Below are 14,544 nucleotides of genomic sequence, written 5' to 3'. Positions count from 1 at the left end.
GGCACTCGAGGACTGAGGTTCACTATCCTTGCCTTAGGCTGTAATTCCTCAGCTTCTTTTTTTTTTTTTGATAGATTTTGAACCATCAAATCAGCTTTCAGGGGCTCATTTTCCAAACCATTTCTATGTATAAAACACAGGTTTATACACAAATGGCTTGTTATAAAATTCTCAGAGATTGTGTGCATAGAAGTATGCACATATCCTCAAATAATGCATTCCGGGAGGCAGAGTTGAAATTTATGTGCATATTTTATTTTAAAATGTATGCAAATAAATTAACAAATTACACCTTATAAAGAGCAAGCATAACATTGTGTGGGTTCCTCTATTTTATTTCAGATTTTTTTTTTTTAATTTGTTTTTCTATACTGATGTTAATCAAACACAACACACCAGTTTACAGTGTAACAGAGGGGTCAATCAATGTAGACTTCCTATTTTACATTGGAACTTTGTAACCTTATATTGAACTTTGTAATTTTACAATGAAATTTGCGCCATTTAGCATTGCATCTTTGTGACCTGTCTAATAACTGGTCTGTGGAGAGTCATTATTATATAATAGAGGAGGTAGATAGAAAGCAGTGGGACTCTGTATGCAGTGTAATAAGCTTGATAATTTTGAAAGCAAGCTTATGCATTTTAATAAGAAAAGTTATGCAGGTAGTTATAAAATCACCCTTTTTTTTTGCCTTTTAAAAAATGTACCATTCTTTTCTAATGTCACTTACTACTAAAACTATCTCAAAAAGCATGAAATAGAGAAGAATGCAAAACAAGATCAGTTTTGTTATAAAAAGCCCCAGATAATCCAGGACTTTCTCCATATCTGCCAGTACGGTATTTTTACCATGGAGACTGTTGATCCCAGAACACTTTCCAGTCTTGGTTCTTGTGCATCACATGAGATCAACCTCCAGCATCTTGACTGGGGAAGAATGAGCTAGGAGTCACTCTCCCACCATTCTTGCATGGGGGGGGGGGGGGGAGGAATAGTACTTGGGCTTCACATTGAGCAGCAAAACCCCAATTTTCTCAAGGAATCCAGATATTTAGCATGTTAAAACACAGAAGCAGTAAGTCCAGAATACACTTTAATTGCAGTAAATGCAATGGAAAATGATAAATATAGTACTTTTTCTAAAGTTTAATGAAATAGATTATCAAGCGTTTAGATTCCTCCTCTTGCATAATTTTAACTGCATGATATGCTGTAATTAGCAAGGTTATTAAAATATTCTGGATTAGTACTATGAATTTAGTCTATATCACTGTAAACAGACTCTGTAGAACTGCTACGAACACCAACACTGAGACGTTGTTTAATGGAGAGAGACTCTAATCTTATGACCCATAGAAGGAAATAAACAAGTTTTCCAAATGGTGATTTGAAGGTTTGGTCTGTCTATTACCTAACAAACTTCCTTCGCAGAGAAACTAGCATGGTCTTGTGAATAGAGATCAAGAAAAGAACTCCATGAATTCAAGACACATTAAGTTTTGAGCAAACGACAGACAAAAAGCCTACAAGTCAGTTTGCTTAAACAATTTCAAGCTAGTGTATATTTTGTTCTTTAAATTTCCTGCAGATCCTAGATGGTAAAATTATTTTCATAGGAAAAAAATAGTGCAAACACAAGCTTGTGCAAAGAGCACTGTGGAATTGTTGCCTGATTCTTAAAGTTAGCATTGTCAGGGCAACAGTCTCAGGCATTTTTGCTGGGTTTTTGTTTTTTTTAAATATACACACCCACACATATGGAATATTTTCTTTACGGAAGTTACAAATCTGTAGATGCTATGCTGCTTCTCGTCACCAGTGTACAAGAGAATGGAAGACAACCATACGACAGAGCTCGGGATTGTTCCAGAGAGCGGATGGGGGAACCACACTAGGGGCCCTTGCTCATTCCTTTCTCCATCTGGTGTCTGAGAAAAGACCTTGATAAAATCAGGCCCTTAGGAGAAAAGCCCTCCACCTGACAAGACAACCACAATTTTCCTTGCCATAAATGTTTAAAAAAAAAAAAAAAAAAAAAGCTAGATAGGAACAGTTCATGACTTCTTTTTAAATGCTACCACCTTCACATTTGCATAATATAAATATTATGAAAGAAAAGGAAAACTATAACAGATTTTAGAGTTTAAATGTTTCATGATTTTATTTAAAAAACAAAAAACCTTTAATTCTGTGGCAATGCAATCCAAAAACACCAGGGATGTGTTATTTTGGAGACATCTTTGGCACGAGGAACACAGCACTTTGGAGAGGACACTGTCCGGTGGGACACAGTGCCGTCTCTTTTTCAAGTCAAGTAAACACATTTTTGTTTTGTTTTGTTAGAGATAAGGAAGGTAGCTGGGATGTGGGAGCCTAGTAGTCCTTAGACTAATACTCAAAATGCAGCTCAGTCCCTATGGAAACAGCTGGAAAAAAACCATCATGCAGAACAGTCCAGAAAGAAGAGAGACCAAGTGATAGTCAGAATGAGACCTGGGGGTTGAAAGTCAGTCACTATTGAGATGTACTTTCCTCCCAATAACTTGAAATTTATTATGTGCTGTTTTCTGAATACATGCTGTATGCGTTATACTGTGAGCCGCTTAGGAACGTTGGGCTGTGATAGGTGGCATATAAAAGTGTTTATATAAAATGAAGATTTTAATTATAGACTTTGAAATGGTGCAGGGAGTCTTTGTTTCAGGGAGAGGATTAAGTTATAACGGTTTCCCTCCCAACCCCAAAAAACCCAAGATACCAAGCAGCTGACCCAGTGTGCTGTGACGGATCAAAAGCGCGTCTTACATGAGATATGTAGGGCCGAGTCCCAGACCCAACAGAACACACACCACACGTGGAACCAGCGCAGTGGGTAAATTAAGAGTCTTTGGAAGGGATAGCTTAATAGTAGTTAAGAGTTTATCCTCAGCCATCTTGAAAAATAGTCCCAACACCACTGTTTCCAAGCAGAGAAGCCCAGTGAAAGAGGGGGAGTGGGTTGAGGACACTGGACAAGGGCTGACCAAGTCGAGGTGACAGAACTGGCCAGACAAGCAGGATCTGCAACTGTCACCAGTTAATGGGCAAGTGTGTCACAAGTCAGTTCATGATATCAGGCTAGATCACAGGATTTTTTTTTTTTTTTTACTTGTTCCATGCGATTAACCTGCAATTATTGTACAGAATATAAAATAAGTTTTCTTCAGGGCTTATATAATAGCGTGTAACTTAGGTAGATCATTCATACATCATAAATAGTAATAGCTCTAGACAATAAACATTAATTATGAAGACCAATAGTTCCCATTCCATGACTGATTCATTTCCAGTGTCAACATGGCATAAATTTACAGCTGAAAAATCCCATACACATCTGTGATAATGCACGGCAGGGAAACATTTCTCGCTGGTTGCTGATTTTCATATCTGAGCTTCAGACGTCCGTTGCCAAAGGCTAGCTAGGGTGATTTCCTCAAGATGACTATGTGCACGTCAGGTTACGACAAAGTGAGAAGCTGTCATGAAAGTGCTGTAAAAGGATTCCTGGTCTGTTTTCCTTCCAAGTTTATCTCCAGGTGGATAACCTGTGAACAGAGAAAACAGGGGACTGTAACTTGATTTGTTTGGGGCTGAGGTGTGGGGACTGGAGAGACAACAAAGCCTTTATAAAAAAATTTTAAAAAAATAAATCAGAAAGTGTTGCATAAAGCAACACCATATTTAAAGTGGCAGTTCTAAGCTGTAAGCTAAATTCTACTATGTGTAAGCCAGATATTGGGTGCAAGGCAATGGCTCCTGAAAAGGACTATAACAACTGGAAATGCAAACTAAAAGCAAAGACTTCTTTTTTTTTTTTTTTTTAATAGATATACTTCATTCACTTATAATTACAAAACAAAGCTTTGTAATGGAAACAGTAATAAATCAGGAAACAGATTTAACAAGTCACAAAAACCAGTCCATATTCAGGGGGAGGGAAAGATCCTGAAAATCATTAAACACAAACAAAATTAGGGGAGAAAAAAAAAAAAAAAAAAAAAAAAAAAAAAAAAAGAGGTGGCCTTATTTCGGTGGGGGATCACTACTGCAAAAAAAAAAAAAAAAAAAAGGGAATCTGAGGGAAACGAAGCTCGGCTACCACTCTTCTCAGTCCTACAACTAAGGAAAGCTGTGAGCTGCGGGATGGGGAGGCCAGAAGTCATAGAAAAAGAGATTGAAGCTGGACTACATAGTTGCAAGAATTTAACCAAAATTTGCCTCCCGGTTGTAAAACTGGAGGGTGCGTTAATGAGAATTGCTCTTCCTCCCCCTCCCCCCACAGGGTTAACCCTAGCTACATCTGGAAAAACAGCAACAACTGTTTAAAAAAGGGCCATCTTTATAACCAAAGAGTTTTAAAACCCAGTTTCTATCTGGTTCAAGGACAAAACAAACAAAGTAGAAGCATTGGAAACTTCTCTTCCTTCCTTTTAAGGACACAGTGAAGTCCAAAAAACAATCAAATGAAAAAGACTTGGGAAGCATCTTTTGAGCCTTTTTTTTTTTTTTTTTTTTTAAATAAAGAATAAGCCTTTGCTATTAGGTGAACAAGCAGCTTCAGGAACATTTAAAGCCTCCATAAAATCTCTGAAGCACCTGTAGCTGAGGGGAGGATGCCACTCTTGCAAAATTTATAAAACTGGAGTTCTACTACTAGTAATATTCTCCAGGATTTCTGACTTATGTACTGAAATATTATCCTTAGACAAAACATGTACATGTCCCTGAATTCCTTCCAAGACTCTCTCCACTTTTTCAACAGATTTCTCTTGGTCAATAAAACCTGAGGGAAAAAAATCTGCTCCCATCTGAATCAAATTCTGCTTATAGGACAAAAAAAAAAAAAAAAAAAGCTTTTCCTCTGTCCTGTGCACATGTACAAAATCTGAGTACACCATAAAAGTTTGCCTTTATGAAAAAGCTTTCAGAGTTCAGTTCAGGCTCTAAAATGATTACTGCTCTTGTAACAGTTTCTTCTGCTGTTAAATGTATCTTATCCAAAGGCAACTTCATCTCAAGATTACATCCTCCTTCCAATGCTATATTCCTCAGCCAAAGGCAAATAAACTTGTGTCAAAGGAGGAAAAAGCTTCTATCTCTTTAGGAGATAAAATTTTGCAAAGTTCGTAAAGCGCAAGGTCTTCCTTCTAATATTTTCTAACATATCAATCTTATTATGCAGAACACAATTATCCTGAATCAAAGCAGAATTCGAAACCTGAAGGACACACTCCCCCCCCCCCCCCCCCCCAACACCTTGCAAGACTCTCACCATGTTTTAAAGTCAAATTGTCATAATAGGCAAATTTACTCGAGATTGCCTGAATAAATTCAAAGAGCCGTGAACGTTCCATGTTCGCAGCTAGAGCCTAGACTTCTCCCAAAAACACTTCCTATGGAAGCTTTGGTAAATGGAGAAAGAGCAAACGTAATCAGAGTGGGATCTGGGCAACTAACAATCCCCTTCGTTTATCAAAATGCGTTAAGGTGTTTTCGCATGCGATAAGCCCCGTATCGTATGGTGCGATGCAAATCCGAAAAAGAGGAGGAGGAGTTAGGGGCGGGAGTAGGCTGGGTTTACCTTTTTGCAAAACCCTATCGCATGGCTTTAACGCCGATTTTAGCTACAACGTTTTCAGGAGCATTAAGCCGTGCGATAGCTTGCGTTACGGCTCATGACCCGTTGCGATGTGTTTCGTGATGCCGGTTTTGACAGTCTGAAGCTCCCAGAGCACCCACCTAACTAGCAGAGACCTCGGGGGGGGGGGGGGGGGTGGAGAGATGTCTCTACCTGGGTAACATCAAGCTAGGAATCTCATCTTTGGGTGAGTTTCCTCACTCCGAGGGTCAATCTCATATTGAATGTCAAAGTGGCCCCTAACCCCATTCTCTCTCGCTCTATAAACGTGGTCTCCCCAGTGGTTGTATGTAGGAAATATCACATTCTGGCACTTATCTCAAAGTGCGAAAAATTATCGCAATTTGTGGTAACTTAGCTCTTCGCATATGTATTACTGCAAATTACGATAAACTCCCTATTACCATAAAACACACCCCTCTCTTCCCATCGCATGCGATATTTACCACATTTTGATAAATCCAGGCCAATGCTTGAAAACAAGGCGCTCCTTAACTCCTACCTCCAGAGAACTCATCAAGCCAGGAAACCTGGGCATCTGAATCCAGAGATTGTCTGTAGGATTCCTACTACACAGGTTCTCAGCACCAGCATTCCCTGATGATCCCTCTGACATCTGCATGACTAGCAAGTCATCAACCCACACGGGTAAAGCAAAGAGATCGGTGGTGGCTCCAACATTGTGCAGATAAGGAGGAGGAGGAAGATCTTCCCTCTGAACTTAAAGCATCCACAAGAGTCATTCAGACCAACAATGGGAGTCGAAGCCTCAGGGTAATGCAAATCTCCTCGTTCCTTTTGACCATTGTTGCAGGTTAAATCAAAACCTTCATGAGCTTCTGAATGCAGCAGCATGTCAATGGCCATCTTGACTCCTCCGCAAGATTGACTATTTAAATCCAATTTTTGATCTTGCATTTCAAAACACAAATAAAATCAAAATGTGAAATCAGATTATTACAGCACCATCTATAAGCAAACATAATTACAGAAAATAAGAAATACACCTACAAGTTTGCATCAAGTGGAGAAGTAAGCAACTTACGGGGAAACAAGTTAAAATTCTAGCCACAAGTGTTCCACAACTCAAGACACTTATCTCCTACATCTTACCCACCCAAAGGTCACCAAATTTCCAAGCAAAGCATATATAACCACATTTAATCCAATTTTTGAGGATCATTAAGATTTAACCTTGGATTGTAATCCAAAATTGGCCTTTCCCTAAAAAAAGGATCAGCTACTGCTTTCTTGGGAAAATGAACTCCCAATGTCAAAGGGGGTCAATGTTTTGAGTTTCTTGAATTGGTAGCATTATGACATCACAAGACCAAGCTGTCTCAGGGGCCACCACAGCTTTGGAATTAAGAAATGGAGAAAGCCGATCAGCCGGTCTCCTCGTCCATTACCACATACCTTAGCAATTATGAGGAGAGCCATTTTCAAATTAGTCCTCATAAGTAGCCAAAAACGCAAGCACATTACACTTTTCAAAGCAGACTTAAGCGTGCAAGTCCGCTTTGAAAGTTGTACCACCAAGTTTACCCAGAACCTGCTAATTGGTATGCACAAAGTCTTCCTGAAAGTGTATGCAATGCCATCAGATTTTACAAAGTATGTGCAGAAGTCCAAACCCTGCTCCCAGCCCCGTCCCCAGGAATGCCTCGGCTCAATTCAGGTAAATTTATAGGTGAACATGACAGTTACATACATTTACCCACATACTGGGATGGCGATTTAGTAGATGACAATTTGAGCACCAACACATTGTTTTACCTGCAGAAGCCCTTCTGAAAAATGACCTGCCCTAAAGGAACATTTCTGTAGTAATGCCCACCCTTCAGTTAACCAAACATTTTTATTTGGCTGTTAGGGGGCAAATTTCTCCAGTGCAAAACTTGCTCTGGATTTATTAATGGGGAAAATCCCAGTAGGGGCAAAAGCACATCAAAGCAGTTAAGCTGCTCCCTTATAATTCCACTAAAGACCTGAGACAATTCATACTCAAAACAATCTGCACAAAATTGTCTCCCACAAGTTGCACCAAATTAGTTCATTCAGTTATGCCATTTATTACATCGTAGCCCATATGATGGCAATCAGCAGCTAGCCTATGGTCAATGTGGCCTCGGCCATAGGCGCTATTGCGCAAAGGCGCCACCAGCCCACGCCTGAATGCTAATCCACCGTGGGGCCGGCGGATCAAGAGGTACACATGCTTCCCCCTTTCCCACCCAAACCTGACAGCCAGCACCTATTGTACCCTGAGGCTGAAATCTCAGTCCCATTATTTGAACTGTGGGGCTCTACCTACAGATCCCTGCAGGGTTCAAATTGCTGTTTGAACCACATGGGGCTCCATAGAGGCAGAACCCTGCAATTTTAAACAGGGTTGAGATTTCAAACCATGGGCCAGAAGAGGAAAGGTGATGTATCTGTAGTAAAAGGAGCTTACAAAACAGAAAAGATGTGGGGATTTGGAGGGAGATAAGGTATAGAAGGGAGACTGGAGAGTGAGAGTAGGGGGAAGAATGGAGAATGGGGCACTGGGAGGTTGAAGAATGGACCAGGGGTTGGGAGAACTAGGGAAGAATGGGGCCGTCACTTGGGGACTGGGGGAGAGAGCAGGTGAAGATCAGGAACTCATACTGAGTGGTGGGTGAGTGGGGAAGAACAAGAACTGACTACCAGGGATAAAAGCAGGAACTCGGGAGGACAGGGAATCAGAACAAGGACCTGCAGATGCAGGGAGTAGGTACATAGAGACTAAGTAGTGATTTAGGGTAGACAGAAGGAACTTGGCAACTGGGTGTGTGTGTGTGTGTGGGGGGGGGGGGTATTAGATGAGCTGGCGAAGGTACAAGTGAGGGAGTGAATGACCTGGACTATGAGAGGCAGTGGAAAGAGTTGAGTGTTGTGAAGGTGAGAAGGTGGGAAAGAGCCTGAGAAAGTAGTGAAAAGGAGCAATAGACAAGAGACAGAAGAAAAAGGGGCTAAGGAGGAAAAGCATGACAAGGAAGGCAGCTGGAGAGGCAGAGGAAGGTAGACAAAGGTTGATATGGTGTGTAGAAAAGATGGAAATGGGGAAAAAAGAATAGGCTGAGGAAGCATGAAAGATGGTGGAATCGGAAGAGGTGAGAGTATAAGAGAAAGCTGGCAGGTACATGAGAAAAAGAGGGGGTTGAAGGTTAGCTCAGATTAGAGGGCAGAGAAGAGAGAAATAGAGAACAAAAGATGCAAGGGAAAGATCAGTGTCAGATAGATATTGGGAAAGAAAGTAAGAAAGGAGGAAAGAAGAAATGAAAAATGGAAAGAAGATCCTGGAAGAACAAGACGACCATGACCAAATTAACTGTCCACAAAGTGGTTTCCATTTCAGTTTTTGTCTGCATGTTTGTTTCTAATTTGAGGGCCCTTGTTTTGTATTAGGTAAGGATCAGTCTGTTGTGCTTGTATGTCTGCCCTGAGGGATTCTGTTAATGTATCTGTGTAGGGAAATAAAGCTTGTTCTGTTATTCTAGGAGGTGTGTTGGTGTTCTAAGGCCTGTAACAGTAATTGCATGGCTTCCCTTTCATAAATAAGATTGTTGCAATTATAGTAAGGCAGTTCTCTACAAAAAGTTCTGAGTATGTTTTAGAAGGGGTTTATAGTGCATCACAATGTGCCTAGTAGTAAAATGTTTTGTCAGTGAAAGCCAGACTCTAGTTTAATATAATAAAAAATATATAATTTAATAGAGAAAAAGGCATAATATTATGGTTTAAGGCACACACTCCTTTATCACCCCTACTGCTTAAAGAAAGAGGTCTTTTTTGGATTAAAATATGTTTGAAAGTGTTCTCTCAGAGCTCTGACTTGAAGTGAAGTCGGAGCTCTAAGAGAGACCAGTGGTGTATCTCCAGAACAGGATATCAGTGGAAAAGTGGGATGTACACAATAACGAGAGAATCATTTGGAAGTATATGTTTCTAGAATGCTCCTAAAGATGTTTTTAGATATAATCATGCTGAGAGCCATTGTTTGCAAATAACTGGTTTCAAATTCCCCTGAAGAAGCCGGCAGGCAAAACAAGGGCCCTGTTGGGAGTAACATAATAATCAAGTGGAGGATTCAGATACAGTAGAAAGGTAGAGGGGGAGCAAATTAACATTGAATGGAGCATTTAAAAAATAGTAATCAAGTAACTAAATAGAAAGATTGGGGAACATCGGATACAATGTGTATTACTTTTTAATATAGTGTGTTCTAATGTGATAGTGGATAGTAGTTACACAAGGAGGACGATAGAACATTAGATAATTTTTATGAGTGATTTGAGTGTTTGTGTGGGGATGTTTTTTTAATTGAGAAAATTTAATATGAAAAAGATATGTATAAACTGCATTTTTTGATGAATGGCAAATGTCAAATTAGTGGGTTTTTTTTCAAGCGACAATAAATAAAATCAATTGTGAATTACTGGTATGTGCTTGTATTCCACTCCGGAAGGAGTGTTTTTTTGGTATTGATAAGCCCTAAAAAATAGGGATAGTCAGTCATTAGACCCAATCTCTCTTCTCCAAACCCTTGGTTTTTCCACCAATCCCAACAGGGTCCTCGTTTCACCTTCCGGCTTCATCAGGGGAATTTGAAATCGGTGATTTGCAAATGTTCTTAATATACCACTATGCTTGAGGTATCTTGCCGAATTTGTAGATACAGCACTGGGTCTTCCTTGAAACTCCAACTTTCCTTGATTGAAATTCAAATTCCTTATCTGCATAAATGCTCACAATCTGCTGGCTTCACACCTCACATCAAAAAAAGTTAAATTTATCTCTTCAATGTTCCATTACGCCATCCAGTCACCATCAAACTGCTTTCTTCCGCTGGCTGCTACCAATATCCTCCATGAAACTCAGTATTTCATACTTCCATTGTGTCTTATCCTCGGAAGTTTAACCTCAAGAGCGCTTAGTCTTCCATACCTCCTTCAGCCTCTCTCACGGCCGAAGGAGGTATGAAAGACTAAGCGCTCTGAGGTTAAACTTGATGCGGATTGTGAGCATTTATGCAGACAAGGAATTTGACTTTCAAGCAAGGAAAGTTGGAGTTTCAAGGATGACCAGTGCTTTATCTACAAATTCGGCAAGATACCTCAAGCATAGTGGTATATTAAGAACATTTGCAAATCACCGATTTCAAATTCCCCTGATGAAGCCGGAAGGTGAAACGAGGACCCTGTTCGGATTGGTGGAAAGACCAAGGGTTTGATGGAGAAGAGAGATTGGGTCCAATGACTGACAGACTGATATAAAGTAAAGCATTGAGATATGTATTGTGTGATTTATGCAAAGAAAAGGGATTTATGTTAAAGAAAAAAATGACAAGAAAGGATTGAAATATCAAGTACATGTTGATTATATCTTTTTAGTTTTCATGTATAAGGATTAATTTTGAACATGTTTTATGAATGAACACTATGAGTGGAATGTTTTTAAATAATATTTGGGGTGAAAAATACTTGAGTATATAATGTATATTTTATGAATGGTTAATGTAATATGAATGCCTTTTTTTTATATTTTTCTAAATCATAAGAATTGTTTGGGAGAGATTGATTTGTACTTGTACCCCACTCCATTAGGAGTGTTTCTTGTTAGTGATTAATGGGCATGAACAAAGTGATATATTGCCTACATTTTGGCAATACACACACACACCCCTCCAAAATGTAGGCAATATATATATAGCAAAATTGAAAGAATGAATAAATAGGATCACATCCATATGAGTTTTAGGATCAGGGTCACATATCTACTTATAAACAATAATGTTAAAATGTTAAGTTTAAAAAATTGGGAGCCTCCAAGCTCATGTTCTGTGAGGGCACACATTAATTTGGCCATAGGCACCAAATTGCCTTGCTACAGTTCTGGCAAAAATCAGACGCAGTGTGCATGAGGCAACTATAGTGCTGTTTCCAGGGGGTGAAGGGAGGGAATCAAGAAAGAAGGGTAACGAATGTACAAAAAAAAGTTTGAAATCGATTCGCAGTATTGCAACCGGCCATATGCACACTGGCAGGACTGCATAATGCAGGGTGGGTAAAGTTTTCTTTTAAAATCAAATAGTAAACATTTGGCCAAGTCAACAGGGCTAACAAACAGTAGGCGAGTGAGTGATGGAGCACCTCCGGACTTCCTTCTGGTTGCCGAGCAACTGCAGACGGTAGCCAAGGGTCTTAAAGGAAAAAAAAAACAAAACACGCACAAAGTGTGTGCTGTGAACATGAAAACCTCCCAGTGACAGTATGCCTACGCCCTTAGGAAAATCCAAGGTGGGGGAAAGAAAATACAGATTCAGTTCACGGTCCAAAGCCAGGAAGCTGCATGAAGCGACTTACTGTTGCACGGGGAACGGTACTAACCCCGCATGCTAACTGTACTCGTTTATTTGGATAAAAACCACACCCAAGTTATTACAGGCAGTATTCCGTTTTCTGAGTAACCGAGGGAGGTGAATTATTTGTGTCAACGTGCAGAGGCACTGACGTGCGAAACGCACAGAGCGACTCCTCCAGCCGCTGCTATTTCTGGAGATGGGTGCCCTGCCTAGCCAGCAACTCACGCTGCCGGGGACGGGGGCTTCGCTGCTCCCGCGCATGCGGACAAGGTAGAGCAGACGGCTCCCTAATATTTACGGGTTTCTACTGCACAGAGCGGGGGGGGGGGGGGGGAGGATGGAGCCAGCCACTGCACACACCCCCCCCCCCCCCACACACACACACACACAGACACACACTCAACTGTTTAACACTGCATCCAGGCTGCCTTAAAGAATTTTCCCACCAACCGGTTCTCAAGTTGTAACCGATCCCGAAAGAAGTCACTTGCAGCTCACTGAAGGTATTGTAAAACCTTTCCCCCGGTGCAGCTGCTGATTTCCATAGGACCCTCCACCATACCAGTAGTTATTGGCAGAGGCTCACATGGGATGCATGGGCCAGAAGAAACACGGTGAAAGCTAAGTGAAGACGTGTGTAATGCACAGATTAACGGAAACAGAAATTAGATGCCCGAGAATAGGAGTTCCAACCTCCTTTGCATTACAATTAAAAAAAAAAAAAAAAAAGTCAGGTCTTGCTTAAAAAAAGGGGCAATTAATGTCTACTCTTAAATCACTCCCTGGCTCCTGCATAAGCCTTACAGAAAGAAATGTTTACGCATGAGAAAAAAAAAAGGGGGGGGGGGGGACATTGAAAATTACTCTATTTCTCCAGATTCCCCTAGGGATGATTTCCTGAGACATACTTAAAGTTTTCTTTGCAGTATACCAAATTGAGGACTTTTCTTTCCTCTTCATGGATGCAGTGCCATGTTTCCTTTAATATCAGACTTTCTACAATACTACAATTTGTTTAACCAAACCTGCATTTGGGGGGACTACTTTGCCTTGGGTTCTGCAATATCTTCCATCTTATAAGTCTGTAAACTCTGTACAAACTTACAGCATTCACCAACGTGTTATAAAACACACTTAAAAGCTTCCAGATGTTCTGTTTATGTTGTGCTGGTTTATTGCTAGCATCTCCAGAGACCAATACACTGGACCCCATAGGGTGTGAGCTGTTGCAACAGCCAAACCAGATTACCTACAGCAGTAGTTCAGCAACCCTGTTAAGTTCTGACGCCTTGTGGTGTAGCTTTGTATATAGATCAGAAAAAAAAAAAAAAAAGATGCTGTTTTCATACATTTATCCCACTGCAAATTATCCTAGCATGTCATATTCAGTCTTATGTCTGCTCTGGTTAACATCCTTTTGACCTCTGCTGGTCCCAAAAGAAAGCCTGACCTCTATGACCTTCTTTCATTGTTTCCCATGAGGGTCAAGACAAGAGTAACTTGGAGGGGAAAAAAAAGTACATGATATGGGGCCAATTTTTTTTCACTGGGCTATTAAAGTGGAAATAAAATGTAATCCTGCCTTACCCTTTCATAGATTTGGTTGAACCACAAAGCAGCAAATAGTATTTACAGGAGGCACTCCTCCCATATCATTTTATCATACTTATTTAAAAGCCTTTGTATCCTGCTTCTTCCACTGCACCAGCTTATGAACATCAGCTGATGGCCAAATTCTTTCCTGAAGAACAGGTAGGTAACCAGTGGTATCTTTCCTTAAAAAAAGGGTACCAGGTTAGGGCTAGCAGTGGCCCCCACCTTCCGCTCTGGCTCCAGTGAGGAAGAGGTTGGAAAATCTACCACAGTTTAGAAAAGTTCCAGTTGTCAGCAACCTGGCAGAAAATCAGCACTACTGCAGGTAATTAGAGGTACAAATCTTATGCTCTTTGGTATAATTGGGGGTCAAAAAGAGGTTTTTTTTTCCTTCACAATACAACTCAAATCAGCACAGTTAAAACATTTGTTTAACCCAATTCTGGATTACCCGGTACAGATATTTTCTGAGGTCTCTGGGTCATCTTTTTTTTATCTCTAACCATCTATAACAGGGGTCCCCCAAACTTTAAGAGGGAGAACATTATAGGACATTTCAAATCAAGAGGGTTGGGGGGAGGGGTGTCCACCTCAGTTTGCCAAGCAGGTGAACTGGGGGGGGGGGGGGGGGCGCATATCTGCTGCATTGGATGCTTTGAATACTGGAAAAGAAAAGGAACAGGGCTTCCAGAGGTATGGTAGATTAATACACCAGTAATATTTCAAGATTTCCCAGAAGATGGCAAACCCTGCCACAACCTTGAGAACCATGCTCCCTGGCCTCTCCATCCCTTCCATCTGCACTCGCTGCAGCACACCCCTCTCCCCCTCTCACTTACCCCTACTCCCTTCCCTCACTCATTTCACACTGGCCAAGCCAGGCCT

General features: G+C 40.7%; 1 long non-coding RNA gene across 3 annotated transcripts in view; it reads right to left on the bottom strand.

The window, feature by feature from the left end:
• Positions 1-343: 343 nt before the first annotated feature.
• LOC115090333 overlaps positions 344-14,544 on the bottom strand; it is a 164,902-nt gene continuing 150,701 nt past the window's right edge. For 2 of the 3 annotated variants that reach the window (XR_003856373.1, XR_003856375.1), the window contains exon 4: positions 344-3,588. This is a non-coding gene — a long non-coding RNA (uncharacterized LOC115090333). Of the gene's footprint in view, positions 3,589-6,183; positions 6,593-14,544 lie in introns of all 3 variants that reach the window. The other variant, XR_003856374.1, reaches the window with a different exon arrangement.

This window comes from Rhinatrema bivittatum, chromosome 4 (genome assembly GCF_901001135.1).
Source record: "Rhinatrema bivittatum chromosome 4, aRhiBiv1.1, whole genome shotgun sequence".
In the NCBI taxonomy this organism is placed as follows: domain Eukaryota; kingdom Metazoa; phylum Chordata; class Amphibia; order Gymnophiona; family Rhinatrematidae; genus Rhinatrema; species Rhinatrema bivittatum.
The sequence above is the reverse complement of the archived record's forward strand: the minus strand, read 5'-3'. Positions and strand labels throughout refer to the sequence as shown.